This window comes from Thermobia domestica, chromosome 8 (genome assembly GCF_964235325.1).
Source record: "Thermobia domestica chromosome 8, izTheDome1.hap1.1, whole genome shotgun sequence".
Classification (NCBI taxonomy): Eukaryota; Metazoa; Arthropoda; class Insecta; order Zygentoma; family Lepismatidae; genus Thermobia; species Thermobia domestica.
The window spans coordinates 89,501,408-89,509,783 of record NC_137461.1 but is presented as its reverse complement, the minus strand read 5'-3'; positions in this window follow the sequence as shown (position 1 = coordinate 89,509,783).

The window sequence follows — 8,376 nt, the reverse complement described above, 5'->3', positions numbered from 1 at the left end:
TATTGAGAGACAGCTATCACAAAAATAAATGGTAATTTATCACCGGCAAAAATATCTTTCCTTTGATGTTCTCTACAGCCTTCAGTGTTTGCCTTATAGATACCAATATTTTGTCGATCTTTGATAGACATTTAAAAATAGAAAAGCAAATTAGAAGCAGGAAAAATAAGGTTAAGCATATAATAGAAATAATAAAAATGCACACTCAGTAGCCCAGGAATATTCAGACAGCTAAAAGAAGTAGTCATTTTAAATTCACTATTAAATGAAATATGAGTTGCCAGGAGTAATAGTACGTAGGAGACAACAGGTCATTCAGTTCCTGACTCAGGACCCACGATTCCTGGAATCCGACTGAATTCTGATTGGTGGAAATATTATTTGTACTAAAATCTGTTCGGTTGATTGTAATAATGGTTAATTGATTTGAAAAATGCTATTGGTTAATATATAGTTAAGCACAACCACTGAATGAGACAACAATGAGTTGTTATCAACAAGGATCTAGAAAGATTGTGAATACTTTGAGCGGTTGTTTCGTCCAGCATTGAGTCAAGTAAACGATGAGTTGAATCAAAATATTCTGGAACATTTAAATTCTGGACATTGTTATGGATGACAGATGCAGTAATGACAAAACTGACGTATCACCTGGACACTAGAGAATACAGTGTATGCAGAATACAGAGAGACTGAAAAAAAAAAATCTGGTACAAGATGAGTAGCGTATGCAGCATCAAGGGGGAAGGTTGAAACCTGAAAACCCGTTGATATAAGACTGCGAATAAGAGGAGATTATGATGAAAAATGAATCTGTATCACTGAAGCATGTATCAATGCACTGGAAAAACTGTAAATATATGGAATGAAAAATAGATATAGATCAAAATTCTAGGGCATTACTTCTGTTGTGATCCTCGTTCAAGCGAAAACTGGTGGATGTGTTTGTTATTAAATAAAACAAAAACGAACATCCAGATGGCAATGTTCATTTCATTCATTTCGTAACAACTCGCAATCTGTTATATAACGATTGAAAGCTAAAACAATTTATTCAGCTCCTTCAACAAGAAGGTTTATATGTTACAGAATAAGCCTTTTCGTTAGCCTCACATTTCATCTTCCTTTTAATCATTTTCCTAGTAACTTGAAAAATCCCCACTTAAGTTACATAAAATACTAGTACCTATGAAAGAAACACTGTACTCTAAAAGAATAACTGTTTCTAAACTGAGGGACAAATAAGGAGTCAGCCAGCCAACCAGGGTGACGTATAATTAAAGATGAAAAAAGAAAATCTGTTTTTTCCATAAAAAGCCGACACTTTTGAAAAAAAGAAATAAAAACAGAACAGTTTGCCTTTTTTTGACTTTTTATGATTTTCTTATTCAAGTAGCACCTTCGTTCTTCTGCACTGGATTGTACAATTTAAAAAAGTGCCTTTACCACATTCACTATCTGGAAGTACTATGTTCAGTCTGGGCTGGCTTTTCGAACTGGCATTTCATTGGTGGCCAGCAAGAACATATTCAACAAGCAAGAGTAAGTTATTCAACCCAACATATCACGAGGGTTATGTTGGTTCCCTAACCACCGTATTAAGTTCCTGAAAGTTACACATCTTGTCACTTTTTTTTTTTTTTTTTTTTTTTTTTATGGTTGCCTCAATTCAAACTGACAAAGAAAAAGTATCATAAACCAAAAATGAAAAATTTTAAGTTTTACGTCCCACGTTAATGCCGGCTAGGCTAAAGGAGATGGTGACGATGAGAAATGATGAAATGAAGAAAGCGGGAAGAAACGGGAGAACCCCGAAAAAACCCACGCACACGGTGTTTGTCCACCACAAAGCTCACATGGCGCGAGCTGGGATCGAACCAAAGATCCCATGCACCAAAGGTGAACGCTCCACCACTAAGCCACCACAGCCCCTGTATCACAAACCAAGAAACAAATAAAAACACATTTTTGTTTTAATACAGAATTTCGCCTACATCTCGTTCTCTGATCGGAAACATTGTATTGTGAGCTTCAGATATTCTATAAGAACCTAATATTAAGTTCAGTTTACAAAATTGATACCATGAATGGCCATTCTGGGAAGATGTTAGTTTAACTGTAGTAAAATATCTTTCTGTAAGTCGATCTACTTAAAAGAGGAAATTTGAGTATGGCATTTTTAATATTCTCCCGCACGAATTTTAACGGCCTCAATAAATGCCTGAATATAGTAGACGGATAGAAGGACACTTATTCGCGTAACCTCCTACATAAAATGTACCTTAAGCTTCACAAAATTTACCAACTGAATGTTTAGTTTCTGCATAAATTCTAAATGATAAAATTTTGTTCCACTAAATCTACCTACATTTTAAGAACATTTATTGCTAACACTATTAGATGTTCACTAAAACACTTTTGTCATTGAATGTTACTCTACAAACAATTCGTTCGAACCAGAAAACCCATTGCACACACCAATTTGCCCTTTTCTTTCCTATTGAGTAATCGACTATCCTTGATTATTTCTTTCCCCCTTCAGAGGACAGCAATTAAGTGTTTTCTCATGCTATAATGGAAATGAAAGGTGGAATGTACTGTTATTTCTTCATTAAAGTTGATATGTTCAAAAAAGCCCAAAAGTTTCCCACACTGAAAATCCCCTGGAATTTCTTTTTCTTCACAGAAAGCTGCGTTCTTTCTCTCTCTCTCTCTCTCTCGCCTTGGATCTCTATGTACAATTCTGAAAGATTTTAAGATATAAGCTAAGTGAGATGATGGGGTCATTACTGGAAGCACCTTCCATCCAAAATCGTATCCGGTATTACGTGGACTAAAGCCCTGTCGTTCTCATTCTTACCCCCCAATCAATCAAACGACCAGACGTTTTCTGGACTTTATCATTCTTTCTTTTATTTTACTCTCTAGCCCTCCTTCCTAGAGTGTATTTCTTTCGTGCGCTAAGTTCCGGGTTTGTTTTCCCACTGTGAAAGCATCGAATACACTGCAGTGGTTGAGATCTCACTTTAACCTGTAGGTCTCGTCCTATATAGCTTCGCTACTGACAAAGGGAATAAAAGCTAATTCATCAATTAAACTGTAGGTCTCGTCCTATATAGCCTTTCTGCTGACAAAGGACGTAAATACAAATCAATCAATTAATCCTTTAAAAAGCTAATTAATCAATCCTTTATTCTCTGTGCTCAAACGGCAAAGCATAATGTGCCCATTCCTAGCTGACATACCAACGCGCTTATGATGACGGCTTGGGGAGACTGAGTGGAAAACAAATCCCAAAATGTTCAAATCCAACTTGAGACAGTACATATGACTGATGCACCATTTGGTGCAGAAAAGGGACGTTAAACTTTGATCGACATACCAATGACAAATCAAAATATATGAATAACTAAGCTTCATTAAATGATGTTATTGCCTGAAGTGTTACACAAGAAAATCGGGTAAGAATTATTTCCATCTCCACTGCTGTGATTCCTTTCTTCCGTTAAAGAACTAGAAAATAATAATCCCAACATAGGCATATGAAACTCAAAATATATAATACAGTATTATAACGTTTGTTTGTGGGAAAACTAATCGTAAAAGGATTATAACACATAGGATGATAGTGGACTCGATTTACAGGTTCAACGCTGCCTCCTTTTCTCTTATACTATGATGACATCATTTGATTAGTTTTTATTATCTATTATCTATTATTATTATTATCTATTATTGGCCCCGGGCTGCTCACTCTATCTTTGAATTTTTTCAATATTTCTATCTGCCTCCTTACATCTGTGGGCAGCTGTCCCTTGCTCTTAGCTGGCGGGGCTACTAACACTGCGAGCGTTAGTCAACCGGTTGCTGTTATTATAACAGTGATTGTGTACTGCTGAAGGGCTCGTAGTGGCTAATCAGGGACACTTTCCATCTTGTCCAGGCTCTGGTGGTTTTGGAAGGGTCGTGTGGTCTTCATTATTTTAATGATCCTCTGGCAATGTCGAGAAGCGATTCCTTTTTCTTTTATTTTTTGTTGTTTTCCTTCTCTATTTGAGCTAGAGTGGAGAGGATGTGTCTAAGTGTTTGTGTGTTTTCTTTTTTTAGTTTGTTGCTTGTATTTTAGTTACTTGGGTTTTATTTAAGCATGCCGGCATCAGATAACTGTCCTATTTGTAATGCCCTAATTTATGGAAGGCAAAGAGTTGTTAAATGTAATGGTTGTTCTGGTAAATCTCATTTGGAATGTTTGCAGAAGTTAGGTGAAGGAAAAGAAGAAATACTATATATGAATTTTAAATGTACAAAATGTGAAAATCAGGAAACTTTGAATTTAAATAGATCTGAGACATTTAGTCTTAATAATCAGGACAATAATACTCAGACTATTGATAGCCAAAATTCAGTGGTACCTCAACTTAGTAACCAAAATAAACCTCAAACAGATGAAACGATATCCTTGGTAGCTATTCAAAAACAAATTGAATTATCCTTTGTTAATATGAAGCATATTTTCCTTAATGAAATCAAAGCCTTGAAACCTGAAATAGCCAGTCTAAGAGAAGAGAATAAGGAACTTAGAGCTCTCTTTAGAGACAAGCAGTTTAACACAGCTGATGTAAAGAATTCAGGATTAGTATTAGGTAAAGATTTAAATGTGTCTCATGATAAGGTTAATCATGTATCTCAGTCAAAGGTTGATGATGGTTCATATGAATTAAAGTTAGATAATAATAAAGATATTGAAGAAGTAAGTGAAGGTTTATGGACAGAAGTTGTATCAAGGAATAACAAGAAAAGTAATGATAAAAAAACAACTATAGTTGTCAATCAAAATTTGGGAAGAGATGTTAAAAAGACTGTGCGTAAATTGAATATTGGCTGTAATAACAATAAAACTGACTTGGGTATGAAGAAAAAAGCTCTATTTGTCACTAGGTTTAGTCCAACTGCCTCCGTGGCTGATGTTGAAGATACAGTAAAAGAACATTTGAATAACTTTAAGTGTACTAAATTAAGGACTAAATATGATTCATATGCATCTTTTCATATAGAAGTCAACAGTTTTTGATTATAATATCATTAATGTTCCTGAAATTTGGCCTAGAGGTATCCTTATTGGCCCTTTTTACGGTAAATTAAAAATATTTAACGATTGTAATGGTCAAAATACTTTAGGTTCAAATGGAGAAGCAACCCAAGAATAATTGTAAACTTTGGTACCAGAATGTACGTGATCTTAGGACCAAACATGAACAGTTTTTTTGTTCTGTAGCAGACTGTGCTTATGATATAATTGTTATAACTGATACGTGGTTAAGTGATTTACATAACAGTCAGGATTATTTTCCAGATGTTTATAATTGTTATAGAGCCGACAGAATATATGAACCTAATGTCTGTGAAAGAGGAGGTAGGGTGTTATGTGCTGTTAATAGAAATATCAAAGTTATTCGAAGAACTGAGTTTGAGATCTTTGAAGAATGTATTTTACTTGAAATTGTTAATAGAACTGGCAAGAACTTATTATTACTGTGTGCTTACTTTATCCCAATTTGCCTCCTATTGTTTATTAATCCACTGAATTATGATATTCTAATAATTGGTGATTATAATATCCCAAAGGTTGATTGGGCTAATAGGATCTCCTTCCTGGCATACATTATTATGCCAAATGCAAGGCCAGAATATTGTTTTCATTTCTGGGTGATTATAATTTAAATGTTGTCTCTAATGTATCAAATTTAGATTTGGTTATATCTAATTATAATGTTGTTCCAACTAAAGATGTTTTGTCTATTGTTATTCATGATTCATATCATTATCATATCGAGGTTACTATATGTAATAAGATATGTTCTTTGGATATTGGTTGTTCTCCACGATATTCTTTTCATAAAGGTGATTATTTAGCCTTATACCAGGAATTAGCAGAGGCAGACTGGACTAAAATATCTTGTTAGCGGAGAATACTAACCTTCCTGTTGATGCTGTGGAGAATGTAATTAAAACCAGTATAAATAATAATATTCCTAAGTTTATACCCAAAAGTAGTTTTCCTTTATGGTATTCTAAAGATCCTAACTTTTTAATTAAGGTGAAAAAAGCGTATAAAAATATGAAAAAACTAAATCTGATGATGATTATATTATTTTTGCAAATTATAGAAGGCAAGTTAAATTCAAACTTCGTATGGATAGGAAAATGTATATTTCGGACATTGAATACGCTTTAACCAAAACCCTCAAAAAATCTGGGGTTTTGTTAGTAAGTATAGTAACTCGAAGTCTTCCTCAGGTATTATGATCGATAATGAATATGTAGATGACACTAATACGAGTAAAGTTGTCAATGCATGGGCTAAGCTATTTTAATCTATATATCAAAGACGTTCGTCTTATGATGAAACTGAATTATATAATTCTGGAAATAGTAAATTTTCTCCTAGTTGCACAGTTGATCACATTATTGTTATTAAAGGACTGAAAGTCAAATCCTCTTGTGGAATTGATGGTATTCCAACTTTTATAATTAAAGGAATTGTGTATATTATAGCCCCTATTCTGTGTCTTAATCTTTCCCCTCTACTTATCCAGAGTTGGAAAATTGTTCTTGTTTCTCCTATCCCTAAGGTTAATGGGAAAGATTATACGGATTATAGGCCAATTTCTATTATGGGAATATTACCTAAAAATTTTGATAAGCTTGTATACAATTATCTTTATAATCATGTTTCTCCAGAAATTATGGATCAACAGCATGGCTTCATGAAAAGTAGATCTACTTTGTCCAATCTAACATGCTTTATGTATGATATTATTCCTCCTGTAAAAACTCAAGGACAAGTAGATGTAGTATATTTTGATTTTTTTAAGGCCTTCGACAAACTTCCTCATAATATATTAATCAAGAAACTTAATTTATGTGACCTATCACCAATCTTTATTAGATGGTTTACCTCATATTTAACTTGCACAACATTTGTGTAAAATATAAAGGTCATATTTCCGATATACATAATATTTTTTTCTGGTGTTCCTCAGGGATCTAATTTAGGTCCACTTTTGTTTCTTTTGTTTGTCAATGACCTTAAAGAAAATATCAATTGTCAATTTCTCATGTATGCTGATGACTTGAAGATTTATCGTGCTATAAATGATGCTAGTGATTGTGATAAATTACAAGATAATATTAATATCATTGTTAATTGGTCAAAGACTAACGCTTTATCTTTGAATTTTAACAAAAGCATGCTTGGTATCTTTTACCTTAAAGACGAATTCTGTTTATTATAACTATGTGGTCGAAAATGTCTTGGTTAAAAAGCTTACTTCTATAAAAGATCTAGGTGTTACTTTTGATGCCAAATTGTTATTCAATAAATATTTGTAAAATATAGTTTCCAGAGCGAGAAGGAATCTGGGAGTCACAAAATGGATCTCTAGAGACTTCTCCTCTTTAAAAACTTGTTTAATTTTATATTACGCAAACGTTAGAAGTCAACTTGAATACTGCACCAGTATTTGGAACATAGGAACCCAGTATTTTCAAAGGGATATAGAAGTAGTACAAAACTTGTTTCTTTCATGGCTAAAATGGAAATTTAAATTTCTATCAGGAAAAACTCATAATGATATTAGGTATCATCTTGGCCTATTAAAATTATCTGAAAGAAGAACTTTATTTGACATTAAACTGCTTCATAATATTTTATTTGGTAAGATACCACTGATTGAGGCCGTTAGTCTTGGTGTTCCTAACATGGCTAGAAGAAACTTTAAAATATTCAAATACAACCCGAATTTTAGTGATGCGCTTATATATAAATGTCTGTTAAATGCAAACAACTATTTGCATGTCATTGATTTTTTTATACCTGATTTTCTTTCTACCCAAAGAAAGTTTAAGACTTATCACTTATAATCAATTTCATCACTGTATGCCTTTTGCTTTGTGTTTTTATATATATATATATATATATATATATATATATATATATATATAATTTATTGTAATTTTAGTTGTTTCGTGTGATATGTTTGTCTACTGCTATTTCATATAATATTTTGTTTTCTCTACTTAATATTATCGTATGTATGATTTTTTTTGTTTATGTATTGTATTTGGAATTATAAATGGACTATTAGTCTGTAATTTCCAATTATGCAATAAAAATATTATTATTATTATTATTAACAAGCTTGAAAAGACTCAAGTGTCGTTTTAATTATGCCCTAACTGTCGTGTTTCGACGTGCTACTTATCACTCTGATAATACAAGAATACAACAAACACTGAAAAAAATTCAACACGAGAAATATGATTCCAAGTGAAAACGAATGGAGGATATTTTGTACACTGCTGAGGTTCGGAATG